Source organism: Schistocerca cancellata, chromosome 1 (genome assembly GCF_023864275.1).
Source record: "Schistocerca cancellata isolate TAMUIC-IGC-003103 chromosome 1, iqSchCanc2.1, whole genome shotgun sequence".
NCBI classification, from domain to species: Eukaryota; Metazoa; Arthropoda; class Insecta; order Orthoptera; family Acrididae; genus Schistocerca; species Schistocerca cancellata.
This window is the reverse complement of record NC_064626.1, coordinates 684386009-684405490: the sequence shown is the minus strand read 5'-3', so window position 1 is coordinate 684405490 and position 19482 is coordinate 684386009.

The following is a 19482-nucleotide window of genomic DNA, read 5'->3' as shown; positions in this document are numbered from 1 at the left end:
TCTAGGAATGGTAGAACGATTCCTGCCAGAACGATGGGTTCGATGACGGTTTCGATGTACCGTGCACTATTCAGTGTCCCCTCGACGATCACCAGTGGTGTACGGCCAGTGTAGGAGATCGCTCCCCACACCATGATGCCGGGTGTTGGCCCTGTGTGCCTCGGTCGTATGCAGTCCTGATTGTGGCGCTCACCTGCACGGCGCCAAACACGCATACGACCATCATTGGCACCAAGGCAGAAGCGACTCTCATCGCTGAAGACGACACGTCTCCATTCGTCCCTCCATTCACGCCTGTCGCGACACCACTGGAGGCGGGCTGCACGATGTTGGGGCGTGAGCGGAAGACGGCCTAACGGTGTGCGGGACCGTAGCCCAGCTTCATGGAGACGGTTGCGAATGGTCCTCGCCGATACCCCAGGAGCAACAGTGTCCCTAATTTGCCGGGAAGTGGCGGTGCGGTCCCCTACGGCACTGCGTAGGATCCTACGGTCTTGGCGTGCATCCGTGCGTCGCTGCGGTCCGGTCCCAGGTCGACGGGCACGTGCACCTTCCGCCGACCACTGGCGACAACATCGATGTACTGTGGAGACCTCACGCCCCACGTGTTGAGCAATTCGGCGGTACGTCCACCCGGCCTCCCGCATGCCCACTATACGCCCTCGCTCAAAGTCCGTCAGCTGCACATACGGTTCACGTCCACGCTGTCGCGGCATGCTACCAGTGTTAAAGACTGCGATGGAGCTCCGTATGCCACGGCAAACTGGCTGACACTGACGGCGGCGGTGCACAAATGCTGCGCAGCTAGCGCCATTCGACGGCCAACACCGCGGTTCCTGGTGTGTCCGCTGTGCCGTGCGTGTGATCATTGCTTGTACAGCCCTCTCGCAGTGTCCGGAGAGTATGGTGGGTCTGACACACCGGTGTCAATGGGTTCTTTTTTCCATTTCCAGGAGTGTATATACAGTGCGGCAAAAATTAGTACACCTGCAAAGGCGACGTCGATTTTGATCCGATGACGGCTTATGCCACCTGGTGGATGGTAGATGTACTGACAATGGTTTCAACGTCGTCCGCCAAAAGATAGCTAACAGAGCGCCATCTGTGTCTACTCTTTAATAGTGAATGCTCACAGCCAGAAGGCTCAGTGTGGGCAGACGTGTGAAGCAAGCAGGCAGCCATGCCATGGACATGCACTCGTGTTTCCTGTAGGTAACTACTGAGTGAGTATGAAAAGGGTCAAATTTTGGCCTTCCGAGTGGCGGGATGGTTCTTTCGGAGAATACCACACATGTTGGATGTGCTGCGTCAGTTGTGCAACCATGACGGTGTCAGCGGTCCCGTGAACACTCTCATGCCCATAGAAGATGTTCGGGACGTGCACGCAGCACAGACACACGCCAGGATCGTCGCATTATAAGGACAGTAGTCGCAGATCGTACAGCTGTCACAGCACATGAAACTTCTTTATTTAAATGTGTGTGTCAGTACTTAAATTGCAGAATGACTGAGAAGATGAAACTTCTACATTATTTGATTCTGAAACAGCCGAGTACAACTGAACTTACTGAGCCTACTTTCTCTTTACTTTTTCTTATCTTTACCCACAATATTCTAGCGCAACACAATCTGACTGCTCAAAAAAAAAATTACAACCTGGCTTCAAATAATTAATTCAATAAATGGCCCTGACTAAAAAGAAATCTTCACAGTAACCTATACATATCATTTCATAAGCAGCCCACTTACATAGCCCCCCTGCTCCCCAGAAAAAATTTACTAATTATTTTGGGCAGTGGCCAGGATCAATGTAAGTGGGTTGCTTCTGTGTTGGCAGCGCTGTGCATCGTTTTGCATTGGATCTCTGATTGCGCTTTCTTTGTAAGAGACTCTGTGGCTGATTGGACTCGTTGTTGGAAGTTAATCGCCAGTAGTGTTGGGCAGTTGAAGTTAGTCGCCAGCAGTGATGGAAGTACTGTTGGGCAGTTGGAGGTGAACAGCCAGCAGTAATGGATATTAGATGTGAGAAGTTAGCATTGATGGAGAGTAGAAGTCTGAAGTGTTAGCGTAGGCTAACGATCTGTACATGTTCGACATGGAGATTGAATATTATTCATGATTATATACCTCTGTACTAGATGTCAGTGACGATTTATAATCGTGTTAGAACAGGATGTCATATTATTAAGGTAAAAAAATACATTATTTGGTTTGCAACATAATCTTTCCTTTGCTAACCACATGCCTATTAGTAGTTAGTGGCTTTAGTAGTTAGAATCTTTTATTTAGCTGGCAATATTGACGCTAGCTGTATTGCAGTAGTTCGCGTTATGAAAATTTTTTGAGGTAAGTACTTAATGAAATGTATAGGTTATTGTTAAGATATCTTTTTAGTCAGGGCCATTATTTTGAATTAATTATTTGAAGTCAGGTTGAATTTTTTTTTTTGAGCAGTCAGATTGCGTTGCGCTAGAATATTGTGGGTCAGTGTTGACATCGTAAGAAAAAGTAAAGAGAAAGTAGGCTCAGTACGTTCGGTTTTACTCAGCTGTTTCAGAATTAATTAATGTAGAAGTTTCATCTTCTCAGTCATTCTGCAATTTAAGTTCTGGCACACACATTTAAATAAAGAAGTTTCACACAGATAAGATGGCTTGTGAGCCCGGACGTGTCAGCACTAACTGTTGCAAACCGGTTATTAGCAGTTGTACTATATTCACACACACCTCTAGCCCATCTTCCACTCATGCCACATCATCGACGTACACGACTGGATTGGTGCCGTCAGAGAACCACTTTTAAGATGCAAAAGGAAGGTGACGGGTTGCTCCAAGAGGATAATGCTCGCCCACATACTGACTGTGAAACACACACGTGCTCTGCAAGACGTGCAGGAACTCCCTGGGCAGCACTATCTCTGAACCTGTATCCAGTAGAGCACATGTGAGATATGATGGGACGAGAAGTGGCTCTTGTGATTCATCAGCCAACAACTCTTAGACACCTATGTGAATAGGTCGAGCAGGCTTGGCATAACGTATCCCAAAACAGTATTCGACATCTGCGCCTGCACTGATATCCATGGCGGTTGCATCACATACTAATATGGGTGTTTCAGCATGGGTGATACCGGGTACCTCAGGACGACTTGTGCTATTTATCTGTGAATGTAATCATTTCCTGTGCTCTATGTGCAACAATGAATCTTGAGCAAATTGGAAACCTCTAATAGGGTGTATTAATTTTTTCCTGTTGTGTATAATTGTGGAAATAGCAGGTGATCCCTTCAGTGCAGATGCTCACCAAGCTCGAACTCTTACGGGAACCAGGGAGACGCCACAGGTAATGGGGCTAATATGCAGGGGCACTAGTTCAGCAGTGTGAGATATAATCTGAGTACCTGGGTCTGACAGGAGGCGGGCTAGACTAGTCTGTGCGATTGTCGTGACCACTGTGTCCAGATGGTGTAGTGGTCAGCACATCTGCCTTGTAAGCAGGAGACACGGGTTCGAATTCCAGTCCAGCACCTATTTTCAACTTGCCCACTAATATAAGTCAAGGCCTACTGACAGCTAACGTCTTTAATTCCTTTGTGTCTTGACCGCAACGAAAAGTGCAGCTCTTTTGTGACTTCATCATATCTCTTGCTTCATGATAGACTGGTAAGGGCTAGAGCCCTCCATCTGCATGGCGAAGCTGCATGAGCGGCTCTCGTTCGCCGTCACTCGTTCTTCGCACAGCTCAGTTTCACTCAGCTGGCAGCTACCGCACTCGCTTTCATACAAGCGAGCACTCGCAAAGTGTCACGCGACAGGTGCGTGCCTCTACCACACTGCAGAGTGAATACGGCGGATGACGACAGCACGACACTGCGTGAGGTGTACTGTCGACTGCGGGAAGCACATCGCACCTATGCACTCTGCGGCTTCACACCCTATATGCAAGATGGCACAGCTGCACGAGATTTAGGTGACTGATCACGCCGAGTATGTGGCTGTCATTACACGGGGTAATATCCATCATCTGACGTAGCGTCTGCTGACCTTTACGAAGTCTGTCCACCCCGTTTCACCCTATCTCTAGTGCACCGAAGCCGAATGAACAGCACACAATTAGCCGTGTGTGCGCTTGCACTACTCTAGTAAAGGCCCTAGGCTGGCGAGCAGACCTCAAGGATTCGTCGAACAAACGCTTCGTGAGTTACCATATTCACGTGCAAATTGTACTTCCTTGGAATTCTTCCAGTAAATATGAGTCTGACATCACTCCAGCTAGGTTAATGTGGCCATCTCATTTTAAATCGCGACGGACTGAAGCTTCTAATTCACAAAAACTCATAACTGATTGATTCATTTACTAGACAAGAGACAGAGGGTCGCAAGCCTTTTTGTAGAGAATATAGAGGAGAGAACGCTTGAGTCATCTGCCGTTAAACTAAATATATTTTGGAGGTATGTGGACGACATTTTCATAGTGTGATCTCATGGAGAAGATAAATTGACGGAGTTTCTTCGCCACTTCAACTCCATTCATAACAATATTCGGTTCAGCATGGAAACAGAGAAATATGGTTGTCTACTTTTCTTGGATGTGTTGGTTAGGCAATAGAAAGAAGGCTCTCTGGAGCATTCAGTTTATTGTATGCCCACTCTTACTGATTTATATTTGCAAGCTCCAAGATGTCATCACTGGCCGCCAAGTATGAGAGTGCTTAAGACTCTGGCACACAGAGCTCACATTTGTCTCAGATCTAGACAGTTTATCTAAAGAGTTCGCCCACCTAAGGATAGTTTTTAGAAGGAATTGATATTCCACCCAGCCAATTAACAGAGCACTGAAAGTTAAAATCAAGAATCAAGAAGTGGATAAACAGGAGAAAACACCGACAAAATGGCTCTGAGCACTATGGGACTTAACATCTGAGGTCATCAGTCCCCTAGAACTTAGAACCACTTAAACCTAACTAACCTAAGGACATCACACACATCCATGCCCGAGGCAGGATTTGAACCTGCGACCGTAGCGGTCACGCGGTTCCAAACTGAAGCGCTTAGAACCGCACGGCCACACTCGCCGGCACTCACACCGACAAAATCTTTAGCTTTTCTTCCTTTTGTGGACAACATTTCGTTTAAAATAGCAAAAATCCTCTATAAATTTCAAGTGAAAGTTTTTTCCGTCCACCATCTAAAATTTCAGACCTTTTGAGATCGGTGAAGGACGACTTGTTATTGCGGAAGACAGGAATTTGCAAAATATCTTGTCAGTGTTGTACGGCCTACATAGGACAGACCACACGCACTGTACAAGAAAGCTGCAGTGAACATCAACGTTACATTCGCTTTTCCAGCCAATCAAGTCTGTTACTTCCGAACATTGTATTTCCACTGGACATTCAATGGAGTATGGTAGAACTGTGACTCTGAGCACAGCTACATCTTTTCGGGAGTCCATTACTAAAAAATTCGTTTAAATATCCCTGGCTGAAAATGTGATGATCCGTGATGGAGGCTACCAGATGGACTGTGCGTGGAACCCAGTGATCTCTATACTAACTGGATGTTGAACTTCAGCTCTGTGATCGTGCCACCCATAGATTCACATATTTCGTTTCTTGACAAACTACAACATGGCTGCTAGAAAAGTTACTAAAACAAGAAAAGAAAATACATTTCTATTCCGCTCCCACAACAGCGTATTACATTACATGTTGACATGAAGTTCAGAACAAGAAATCAGGTTGCAGTTCTTTGTCACGTACAGACCGATGGAAATTTGTTTGCCAGATTACAACATGATGGATGAAGTAAAGCCGCAGTTCTATACTCAGACCAGACTTCTACATCCAGGTTGTTTAGGGGTCACTGGTAGAACCCCATCTTCTCCACGACTTGTTCTAATCGAAGACTACAGAGCGCGCCAATGCCCGTGTTCAGTGGTTACGCAGAGTACAGCAGAGCTCCGCGGTTTCAGCAGCGAGGGCGCAGCCGCCCTGAAGTGTGTCTGTCAACCTGAATTTTGACGGATGCGCGAAGTACTCGAAGCGCGCTGTAGGGGGCGGAACGGAGCAACTCCTCGTCAGTCTTCGATGGCTCACCTGAAGATGACTGGCAGATGCCCAGTCGAAATATCGTGCAATGAACTAAACGACGACCAGCTACAAGCTCGAAATTTGTCTGAACATTCAGTTAGTCAGGAAAATTTTAAAATTCACAAGTAAACTAATGTTACCAGCAAAGACATAGAAAATCAGGACTGACTGGCCCAAGCACTTACAATACAATTTAAGAAAATAATAGAATATGAATGAAATGTGGTGCGCTGATAGGCTAAATAACTCTCAAACATGTGACAAGATGTGACGCTTGTAGGCAATGAGGCAACGATAATAGGTAAACATCTCTTTCATATTCTACTATGTTCTTAAATGTATTGTAAGCGCCCGGACCAGTCAGTCCAGAATTTCTATATCTTTGATGATAACGTATGTTTACTTGCTTATACAGTACACCGATGGCCCCTCCAGATTTCCGGCGGGCCGCTCCGCTCAGTCGTGGTTGGTGGTCCCATCGTGAAGCCGCCAGGTGTTGGACGGTGTGAGTAAAGGTTTGCTCTCGGTTTCTGTTTCCTTTGTCCCATCCGCCCAGACTTTAGATTTTTAGGTCAGTTTGATTATTAAAGCCTCTGCTTTCTTCAGGTTATGCCAATATGCATTGATTTGGAGCTCATGAGCTGGCTGATCTTACAGCATATTATGCATTGCCAGATATAACAACTAAGTCGCCTTGTTTCGGTAGTCTACTCTTTTGGTTTTTACACATATGTTGATTTATATTTCTTCCCTCCTCTGCTTTGCATGTTAGAGTTTCATACAGCTTTTAAAATCCCAAAACCGGTCGTGGTCTTACTAAATAATTGGTACAAAAAATGGCTCTGAGCACTATGGGACTTAACATCTGAGGTCATCAGTCCCCTAGAACTTAGAACTACTTAAACCTAACTAACCTAAGGACAACACACACATCCATGCCCGAAGCAGGATTCGAACCCGCGACCGTAGCAGTCGCGCGGTTTCGGACTGAAGCGCCTAGAACCGCTAGGCCACCGCGGCCGGCAAATAATTGGTACAACTGAAGTAGATTTCTCTACATTAATCATTCTCTCTCAGTTGCGGACGTCCTACATGCCAAATTCTGTGCAATAAAGTGTCGTGCAGGGCAGCCAAGAGTTATTATAACCTTCTCAGCTCGCGGAAGAAGATGCTTAAAATCTCTGATGGGATAACATTCAAGAAAATTTGTCTAGAAAATAACGTCCTTTCTAATTTTATGAAACAACTGTTCTATAAGAAACATGCTCACATGCCACGTGATATACGGAATTTGATAAAAACTGCAACTGTGAAAGAAATTAGACAATCGTACGTAAAGAAGGACTCTCTTAATAAGAAAATGTATAATGCGCATTTACAAGTAGCTAAAGAGCTTGACTGTTTTTATTTGACCATGAGAACACCCATGAGCGGAAGTTTAGAAAATTGAGCCTAAGAATTGACAAAACAGAATCAGTTGATGCACCCATGTGTAGTCCCCGTTCCCATAATAAACTGGACGCCCCTAGCAATATTGATTTCAGTTGTGACTCCTTGAATAAGGTCCTGTCATACAATACGCACTCCAGTTTTGATTATAAACCTGCAGCATCTCTAGTGGCTTATACTACTGCTGCCCTTGACCAATCGAGTGTGATGCTTCGAACAAAAATTACTACCTTTAAACTAAAGAAGGCTATTGACAATGAATTTTCTAAATAGTACACACAGGTTAGTGGTAGCATGAGAACACAAAGGCCATACGCTGCCACAAAAGAGCAGCAGATAGTTCGGAAAGTCAATAAGAAACTCAAAGATAACCTGGCTCTTATCATACCAGCTGACCAAGGCTGCACATCTGTTATTGTTAATGAGACTGATTACATACAAACAACCCATGGGTTTCTTGACAGTAGCAATACACTAGCATGCCCCCTTGATCAAAGGTCTCAATTCGCAGCTGAAACTAAAAATTACTCAGGAACATATAGAAAGTTTTGACCTCATTTTAAAAAAGACATTACTACCAACGATTCCGAAAACTACGGCCCTAAGAGGTTCACTTAAGATACATATACCAAATTCTCATCTAAAAGCGAAAGTGAACGCCACTGACTCTCCGGATTATTGGCCACCTAAAGAGTTTGAATAGGTTTTGCTGCACATTAGTTTCCTACCACATACACTGTAAAAAACATAATGCCCAGTAACAATATAGGTAAGCTGAAGTGCTGGCTATGAGCTCCACTTTAGCGCGCATAATCGCCAATATTTTCGTTAGCCATCTAGGGCGTCAGTCCTTTTCGTCCACACGAATCACTCGCAAAACGTAATGTGTTACCGACGCTATGTTGACGATTTACTTCTCTTGTACAATGGTCCCCTCCCCCTGTGTCCGACAGTTTCACCAAGATCTAAATACCATGCATCCGAATATGCAATTTGCACTCAAACACCACAACAATTTTACTTTTCCATATTCGGATCTCCTTGTTACCTTACAAGACAATAAAATTATGTAGGGCATTTATTGGAAGGACACAACTGCTAAAAGTACCATTCGCAGTTCATCCAACCACCCACACAAATATGTTGCAGCGAGCCAACCAAATACCACTCAGCACACAAGACTATGAAGAAGAAATGAAAATTATTAGATACATAACACATAGTAAACTATACTCTACGCAAACAGTAGAACAGTAGACATGCTTATGCAACAGATACGGCAGTAAGAGGCAATATAATAAGAATCACAGGACCACCCTCACACCTATCGTTAAGGATTCGGCATGGAACGTATAATGTAAAATACCATAAACAGGAGTTATTTCTGACAAAGTGGGCAAATAGTTTTAAAAAAAAGGCTGATATAACTCCTGCGTTTTATATGCCACCCCAAGTGGGCCTACAGTTTAGATAGGACGAAACCCATAACCACAAACCACATGCACGGTCAGGTAACTGTCAGATTGATTGTGACGACTGTCAATGCCTTTATGCTAGACAAATAGGATGTACTTTCGTAATTCGGTTCAAAGAACACCAGGACTTAAGGAATTCGAGAGCTACCTAACTAATTACCTACAAGCAGAAAAAGTACCTGACACAGGCAACAACTTTAAGTATCCTCCATGTACAGCCGAAATGCCGAGTCCTTAACTTAACTGGAGGAAATTGAAATTTTACGCAGTTTGAATCAGTATCCACCACATAAACTAAATGACCAAACCACATTGAAACATACGGATCTATCGAGAAACTAAAAGTTTCTAAAATAATGTGTCACCTTTTTAGCCTATTCCTCTAAACCTACCCACTTATTCATTGTTCAGCATGAATCATTTCTCCATATTAGTGTTATTTCGTCTAATAAAGGGCGCTCAGCCTGATCATGTTAATCTGTCATTCGGCCCCTAGCGTCGCTATACTCACATTTTAGAATTTTTATGGTGGTTTTCACTACTTTTTATACAGTTTTATACAACACTTGAGATCATAATGTATCCTACATATATGATGGCTAACTTGGTGTAGCGCATCCTGCAATTACTCTTTAACACAGATTTTACTGTATAATCCCCTCTTCACTCATTTGGCCTACCTACTATTGCCCTGTTGCCTATTATCGCATATATTTTTACAAGTCTGTAAGGATCAGGGTTTTTGCTCCCACTCGTTTAATGCGTCCCTCTCAGCCACATTTCCATACCCTTATTGCTTTGCGTAATATATGGCGCCCAGTATGATATTTTTGTTTGTTATTTCGCTGATTACATTCTATACCCACATGTTAGATTTGTGATGGTGTTTGCATATTTTATTTTCGTCACTTGAGCCCATGATATATCATACACATGACAATTCACTTTGCGTGGTCTGTATTACCATTAATTTTTATCACTATTGTTACTGTTATTATCCTTTGTCCATTCATTTTACCTTATTGCCTAAAAACGTCTCATTTTGTCACATGTTTGAGAGTTATTTAGCCTATCGACATGCCACAGCTCATTCATATTCCATTATGTTCTTAAATGAAGTACTATAAGCGCATGGACCAGTTAGCCCAGATTTTCTACATCTTTGCTGGTAACATCAGTTTACTTGCTTGTACATCGTTGGCACCTCCGCTGTACCACGCCTCCAGATCTCCGGCGTCGCCCTCCACTCAGTCATGGTTGTCGTTCTTACTGTGCGGCTGCCCAGCAACGGACAGTGTGAGTACAGTGTTTGTTCTCGGTTTCTGTTTCCTTTGTCCCATCCACCTGGATATTACAATTTTAGGTCAGTTTGATTATTAGGCTATCCCCTTTTCTCTAGTTCCGCCAACATGTGGTGATTTGGAACTATTGCTCTGACTGTCCCATGTTACCAAATACAAAAAGTAAGTCGCATTGTTTCGGTAGTCTGCTGCTTTGGTTTTTACACATATGTTGCATTATATTTCTTCCCACCTCTCCTTTGTATGTTACAGTTTCATACACCTGAAGATAGGATTTTAAAATCCTGCAAATGGTCGTGCTTTGAATGAATAATTAGTACAACTAAGAGAATCTCTCTAAATAACTATGTTTCTCTTACTGACTTCCAAATATTGCTTTAAGAACTGCATCGCCAGTCACATTGGTAAATTTTATTTGAAGCTATAACTCATTCATTATGTAATATTGGAACAAGTAGATAGTATGTTTCTCTACACATAAATTAAAAACTAACATTTGCTCATAAAATATAAATAACAAATTAGTAATTCATACTTGTTGAAAATGAGTTTTACTTTAAATACTATCGCACAAACTCTAAAAACTGAAAAGTTCACTTTCACGTCTTCCTTGCTCCTATCACCAGCAGATGGCTGCACTGTAGAGAACAAATGCTGTCGCCACCAGTAGATTGTTGCACTGTTAAATTAAGGAAGTTCGATGTATGTGCCATACATTCATACTACCGCCAATAGATCCCCACGCAGTTAAATAACGCAACAAAGTGGTAAATTAATTGATTTTCACATCTAAAATCTCGAAAAATTTTCAAATGTCTGAGCAATAAGTCAGCAGCACGAAAAGTGCGATGTTTTAATTAGCTAGTTAAGGGGAAATTCGATCTTTAGTCCAGGTTTTCCTACAAATTTTGCACAGTTAAAAAGACAACAAAGTCGTAAATTAATTATTTTCCACATCTAAGACGTTGAAAAATTCTAAACTTCTACAAAATACGTCAGCAGCGTGAAAGATGCAATGTTTACATAGCTGAATCAGGTTAATACAAGTAAAATGCTGTAGGACTCAAATCAATTAATGTGATATCACAAAGGTACAAAAACGTCTGAAATGTAAAAGGGATGCCAGTTAATTTCCACGCATACACATGTTTGCCAAATTATTGTCCAGAATTTTAAAGTAAGTGCCCACTCCTCGGCGGCCTTAACCAAAGGCTATCAGGCATCACGCTGTGGTACGTCACCTTTCGCTATAGGGCATACGCTGACGACCTGCTACTGCTGGTTCGTTACAATGATGAAGTTCGAAGCGTATTAACCTGGATCGAGCGATACGGACAGGACGCAGGCAGTCTTCTGGACATCAACAAGTTGGCGGCGTTGGATATTTGGTGTGGTCTCAGATCGGAAGCCCTCACTCCCTTCCAACCAGTTTCTGATCTGCGATATTTTGGAATCACGTTCACAAAGGATGTACACAAAACAGCTGCAGCAAACTATCGACGGTTACTACAGATTATACGCGCGATGGTGCGCCAGAACCTGCTCCGGGACTTGAATCAACTACAACGTGTTGAATACTTGAACCTATACGTTGCATCAAAACTCAACCATGTGGCACAAGTCCTCCCGCTACCGATGCAGATAGGTCGCCGGCTTCAACTGGTCTTCAATTACTACATATCCGCAGGTACGATATGACACTCTTACCCTCCCATTGCACAAGGGGGGGAGGGGGGGAAGGGGGACTGGGATTGGTCAACGTCAGGCCAAGAGCAGCGGCCCTTTTCATGAGCAACATGTGGAAACGATGGAAAAGTCAACATCCTTCTCTCACGGGTCGTTTACTACACGTTCTGATGCCAGTCTCTCACGTCCTGCCGGTGTTGGTTGCGCACGTCGCCCCACAGCTCTCCCATGTGCCGACCTTCATTCTTGAATACAGCTGTGTAAGCTCGAACCTCCCCGCCACGCGTCCACCAAATACGAAAGATTTTTATACCAACCTTCTGCGAGCTGTTCCACATAATGTGGTGGAAACTAAGTACCCTACGGTTCATTAGCCAAGAGTGTGGAAATAGATACACCACAACTTTCTGTCGACTCCCCCACCCCCCCCCCCCCCTCCCAACACTCAGATGGGGTGTGCCAAGCTGCAGTTAATGTTCCATGCTGCATCACACTTACGGCTGAACGTCCTGCCTTGTCAGCAATGCGAGAAGAACGAGTTCGGGCTAATTCATGGATTGCTGTTTTCCTTGAGGCACTGGCGAAGCAGAATGCCTCGGTTGCAGCTACCCTTCAAAGGCGCTGTTGAATATATCAGATACCGATGGCGATGTACCAAATGGAAACGGTTGCGTTTATTGAAGAACTTTTTTTCGCTAGAATTGCATTAGTGATTTACATTTTTATTTTTTTGTTTATTCTTTGAATACCACCTTTGTTGTTGTAACATTCAGTTTTTAGAATAATCATTTGTACACATTTCCTAAATGTAATCATGTAACAAAATAAGGGGGTAGCGTCTTTGATCACTAATCAAAACGTCCTCGGTCCCGGGATCGAACCGCACCACTGCTTAAATTCTGATTAATAATTAGTATTGGCTGCCAAAAACTTCCGGTATCAAAACCTCATTGTGCCAACGGCCTTGTCAAAGAGGGCGACGGAGTAGACAGAGGTTCTGGACGCTCTCTTGTCCTAGCGGTGGGAAACTGCCCCTAGAGGAGGAAGAATCAGCAATGATCAACGGCATGAGGATGCAGAAGGTAATGGAGAACACTGCAATAAAGACATGTAACATGTATCCACAGGACATGTGGTCTGTAATTGAAAAGTGTCACGATTACATCTCCATTGGCAAAAAATTCCTGAATAGTTCCCCATTCGTATCTCCGTGAGGGGACTGCCAAGGGGGAGGTGACCATGAGAAAAAGATTGAATTTGAATCATCAACGAAAGGATAACGTACTACGAGTCGGGGCGTGGCATGCCAGAAGCTTGAATGTGGTAGGGAAACTAGAAAATCTGAAAAGGAAAATACAAAGGCTCAGTAAAGTGAAGTGGAAAGAAGACAAGGATTTGTGGTCAGATGAGAATAGGGTAATATCAAAAGCAGCAGAAAATGGCACAACAGGAGTAGGATTCGTTATGAATAGCAAGGTAGGGCAGATAGTGTGTTACTGTGAACAGTTCGGTGATAGGGTTGTTCTTATCATAATTGACAGAAAACCAACACCAACAACAATAGATCAGGTACATATGCAGACGTCGCAAGCTGAAGAGGAAGAGATAGATAAAGTACATGAGGATATTGAAGGGGTAGTACAGTATGTAAAGGGAGATGAAAATCTAATAGTCGTGGGGGACTGAAATGCAGTAGTAGCGGAAGGAGTAGAAGAAAAGGTTACAGGAGAATATGGGCTTGGGACAAGGAATGAGAGAGGAGCAAGACTAATTGAGTTCTGTAACAAATTTCGGGCTTTTGACAATTTTGACTGGAATACTCTCTTTCAAATTCTGACAGGGGTCAAACACATGGAGCGAAAGGCTATTTACAATTTGTACAGAAACCAGATGGCAGTTATAAGAGTCGAGGGGCATGAGAGGGAAGCATTGGTTGGGAAGCGAGTGAGACAGGGTTGTAGCCTATCCCCGATGTTATTGTCTGTATAATGAGCAACCAGTAAAGAAAACAAAAGAAAAATTTTGAGTAGGATTTAAAATCCATGGAGAAGAAATAAAAAATTTGACGTTTGCCGATGACGTTGTACTTTTGTCAGAGACAGCAAAGGACCTGGAAGAGCAGTTGAACGGAATGGACAGTGTCTTGAAAGGAGGATCTAAGTGAACATCAACAAAAGCAAAACGAGGATAATGGAATGTAGTCAAATTAAATCGGGTGATGCTGCGGGGATTAGATTAGGAAATGAGACACTTAAAGTAGTAGACGAGTTTTGCTATTTGGGGAGCAAAATAACTGATGATGGTCGAAGTAGAGAGGATATAAAATGTAGACTGCCAATGGCAAGAAAAGCGTTTCTGAAGAAGAGAAATTTGTTAACATCGAGTGTAGATTTAAGTGTCAGGAAAACTTTTCTGAAAATATTTGTATGGAGCGTAGCCCTGTATGGAAGTGAAACATGGACAGTAGGTAGCTTAGACAAGAAGAGCATAGAAGCTTTCGAAATATGGTGCTACAGAAGAACGCTGAAGATTAGATGGGTATATCACGTAACTAATGAGGAAGTACTGAATAGAATTGGGGAGAAGAGCAATTTGTGGCACAACTTGACTAGAAGAAGGGATCGGTTGGTAGGACATGTTCTGAGACATCGAGGGACCATCACAGTAGTTGGAAAGAAAAACAAAGGTACAAAGAAGGTAACTGCCAAGAAACCATGGGTAACAGAAGAATAACTTCAGTTGATCTGGGAAACTCAGAAGTACAGAAGTCGCTGAGAAATGAAATAAATAGGAAGTGCAGGGAAGCTAAGAGTAAATGGCTACATGAAAAATGTGAAGAAATCGTAAGAGAAATGATTGTTTGAAGGACAGAAGCAAGAAATACGCCGAGAGAAACTGAAGAATCACAACATGTTGTATTGTCTTTGTCCCTCTTGCAATGGTGCTTGAGAACTTTTTTTAAATGCAGTAATATGTGAAGTTGTGTTGTGCTTTACAACAAAATTAGGCCCAGTTGGTTGCATTCCATCTGTTTATTTGCCTGCTTAGATAGTTTTTTTTTTTTTTTTTTTGTCAGCTATAAGCCTGATCAGGGCAGTTTTCTGAAACCGAATTTTCAGACTTACATCCTCAAATGTCATCTGTTACTAGGCGTTGAAATTTACCACTGGCATACTTACTTTAGAATTTGAGGCATTAATTTGGCAAATATGTGAATATGTGGAATCTAACTCGTACTTTCTTTTACATTGCAAATATGTTTTTGCATCTTTGTGATATAACATTACATTTTACATGTATTAACGTCAAATAGCTATGTAAAAATTGCACGTTGAGTGCTGCTGACGTATTTTGCAGACGTTTTAAAATACACTCCTGGAAATGGAAAAAAGAACCCATTGACACCGGTGTGTCAGACCCACCATACTTGCTCCGGACACTGCGAGAGGGCTGTACAAGCAATGATCACACGCACGGCACAGCGGACACACCAGGAACCGCGGTGTTGGCCGTCGAATGGCGCTAGCTGCGCAGCATTTGTGCACCGCCGCCGTCAGTGTCAGCCAGTTTGCCGTGGCATACGGAGCTCCATCGCAGTCTTTAACACTGGTAGCATGCCACGACAGCGTGGACGTGAACCGTATGTGCAGTTGACGGACTTTGAGCGAGGGCGTATAGTGGGAATGCGGGAGGCCGGGTGGACGTACCGCCGAATTGCTCAACACGTGGGGCGTGAGGTCTCCACAGTACATCGATGTTGTCGCCAGTGGTCGGCGGAAGGTGCACGTGCCCGTCGACCTGGGACCGGACCGCAGCGACGCACGGATGCACGCCAAGACCGTAGGATCCTACGCAGTGCCGTAGGGGACCGCACCGCCACTTCCCAGCAAATTAGGGACACTGTTGCTCCTGGGGTATCGGCGAGGACCATTCGCAACGGTCTCCATGAAGCTGGGCTACGGTCCCGCACACCGTTAGGCCGTCTTCCGCTCACGCCCCAACATCGTGCAGCCCGCCTCCAGTGGTGTCGCGACAGGCGTGAATGGAGGGACGAATGGAGACGTGTCGTCTTCAGCGATGAGAGTCGCTTCTGCCTTGGTGCCAATGATGGTCGTATGCGTGTTTGGCGCCGTGCAGGTGAGCGCCACAATCAGGACTGCATACGACCGAGGCACACAGGGCCAACACCCTGCATCATGGTGTGGGGAGCGATCTCCTACACTGGCCGTACACCACTGGTGATCGTCGAGGGGACACTAAATAGTGCACGGTACATCCAAACCGTCATCGAACCCATCGTTCTACCATTCCTAGACCGGCAAGGGAACTTGATGTTCCAACAGGACAATGCACGTCCGCATGTATCCCGTGCCACCCAACGTGCTCTAGAAGGTGTAAGTCAACTACCCTGGCCAGCAAGATCTCCGGATCTGTCCCCCATTGAGCATGTTTGGGACTGGATGAAGCGTCGTCTCACGCGGTCTGCACGTCCAGCACGAACGCTGGTCCAACTGAGGCGCCAGGTGGAAATGGCATGGCAAGCCGTTCCACAGGACTACATCCAGCATCTCTACGATCGTCTCCATGGGAGAATAGCAGCCTGCATTGCTGCGAAAGGTGGATATACACTGTACTAGTGCCGACATTGTGCATGCTCTGTTGCCTGTGTCTATGTGCCTGTGGTTCTGTCAGTGTGATCATGTGATGTATCTGACCCCAGGAATGTGTCAATAAAGTTTCCCCTTCCTGGGACAATGAATTCACGGTGTTCTTATTTCAATTTCCAGGAGTGTATTTCAACTTCTTAGATGCGGAAAACAATTAATTTACCACTAAACAGCGTTTTTCAGCTATGCAGCAATCTATTGGTGGCAGTGCAAAATCGTGATACATAGATCGGATTTCATTGATAGGCCTATTACAAAGCAGAAATCTGCTGGTGGCGCTAAGCGTTCGTTCTCTACAGCGCAGCCGTCTGCTGGTGATAGGAGCTAGCAGGATATGAAAGTGGACTTGTTTTTATTTGCGTTTGTGGAATAGTATTTAATGTAAAACTCATTCACTATTCATATTTTATAAGCAAATATTCCCCCCATGAACCATGGACCTTGCCGTTGGTGGGGAGGCTTGCGTGCCTCAGCGATACAGATGGCCGTACCGTAGGTGCAACCACAACGGAGGGGTATCTCTTGAGAGGCCAGACAAACATGTGGTTCCTGAAGAGGAGCAGCAGCCTTTTCAGTAGTTGCAGGGGCAACAGTCTGCATGATTGACTGATCTGGCCTTGTAACATTAACCAAAACGGCCTTGCTGTGCTGGTACTGCGAACGGCTGAAAGCAAGGGGAAACTACAGCCGTAATTTTTCCCGAGGACATGCAGCTCTACTGTATGATTAAATGATGATGGCGTCCTCTTGGGTAAAATATTCCGGAGGTAAAATAGTCCCCCATTCGGATCTCCGGGCGGGGACTACTCAAGAGGACGTCGTTATCAGGAGAAAGAAAACTGGCGTTCTACGGATCGGAGCGTGGAATGTCAGATCACTTAATCGGGCAGGTAGGTTAGAAAATTTAAAAAGGGAGATGGATAGGTTAAAGTTAGATATAGTGGGAATTAGTGAAGTTCGGTGGCAGGAGGAACAAGACTTTTGGTCAGGTGATTACAGGGTTATAAATACAAACTCAAATAGGGGTAATGCAGGAGTAGGTTTAATAATGAATAAAAAAAATAGGAGTGCAGGTTAGCTACTACAAACAGCATAGTGAACGCATTATTATGGCCAAGATAGACACAAAGCCCATGCCTACTACAGTAGTACAAGTTTATATGCCAACTAGCTCTGCAGATGATGAAGAAATAGATGAAATGTATGACGAGATAAAAGAAATTATTCAGGTAGTGAAGGGAGACGAAAATTTAATAGTCATGGGTGACTGGAATTCGTCAGTAGGAAAAGGGAGAGAAGGAAACATAGTAGGTGAATACGGATTGGGGGGAAGGAATGAAAGAGGAAGCCGCCTTGTAGAATTTTGCACAGAGCATAACTTAATCATAGCTAACACTTGGTTCAAGAATCATGAAAGGAGGCTGTATACATGGAAGAAGCCTGGAGATACTGACAGGTTTCAGATAGATTATATAATGGTAAGACAGAGATTTAGGAACCAGGTTTTAAATTGTAAGACATTTCCTGGGGCAGATGTAGATTCTGACCACAATCTATTGGTTATGAACTGCAGATTGAAACTGAAGAAACTACAAAAAGGTGAAAATTTAAGGAGATGGGACCTGGATAAACTGACTAAACCAAAAGTTGTACAGAGTTTCAGGGAGAGCATAAGGGATCAATTGACAGGAGCGGGGAAAGAAATATAGTAGAAGAAGAATGGATAGCTTTGAGGGGTGAAGTAGTGAAGGCAGCAGAGGATCAAGTAGGTAAAAAGACGAGGGCTAGTAGAAATCCTTGGGCAACAAAAGAAATATTGAATTTAATTGATGAAAGGAGAAAATACAATACAGTAAATGAAACAGGCAAAAAGGAATACAACCGTCTCAAACATGAGATCGTCAGGAAGTGCAGAATGGCTAAGCAGGGATGGCTAGAGGATAAATGTAAGGATGTAGAGGTTAATCTCACTACGGGTGAGATAGATACTGCCTACAGGAAAATTAAACAGACCTTTGGAGAAAAGAGAACCACATGCATGAATATCAAGAGCTCAGATGGCAACCCAGTTCTAAGCAAAGAAGGGAAAGCAGAAAGGTGGAAGGAGTATATAGAGGGTTTATACAAGGGCGATGTACTTGAGGACAATATTATGGAAATGGAAGAGGATGTAGATGAAGATGAAATGGGAGATAAGATACTGCGTGAAGAGTTTGACAGAGCACTGAAAGACCTGAGTCGAAACAAGGCCCCGGGAGTAGACAACATTCCATTAGAACTACTGATGGCCTCGGGAGAGCCAGTCATGACAAAACTTTACCATCTGGTGAGCACGATGTATGAGACAGGCGAAATACCCTCAGACTTTAAGAAGAATATAATAATTCCAATCCCAAAGAAAGCAGGTGTTGACAGATGTGAAAGTTACCGAACTATCAGTTTAATAAGTCACAGCTGCAAAATACTAACGCGAATTCTTTACAGACGAATGGAAAAACTGGTAGAAGCCGACCTCGGGGAAGATCAGTTTGGATTCCGTAGAAATGTTGGAACACGTGAGGCAATACTGACCTTACGACTTATCTTAGAAGAAAGATTAAGAAAAGGCAAACCTACGTTTCTAGCATTTGTAGACTTAGAGAAAGCTTTTGACAATGTTGACTGGAATACTCTCTTTCAAATTCTGAAGGTGGCAGGGGTAAAATACAGGGAGCGAAAGGCTATTTACAATTTGTACAGAAACCAGATGGCAGTTATAAGAGTCGAGGGGCATGAAAGGGAAGCAGTGGTTGGGAAAGGAGTGAGACAGGGTT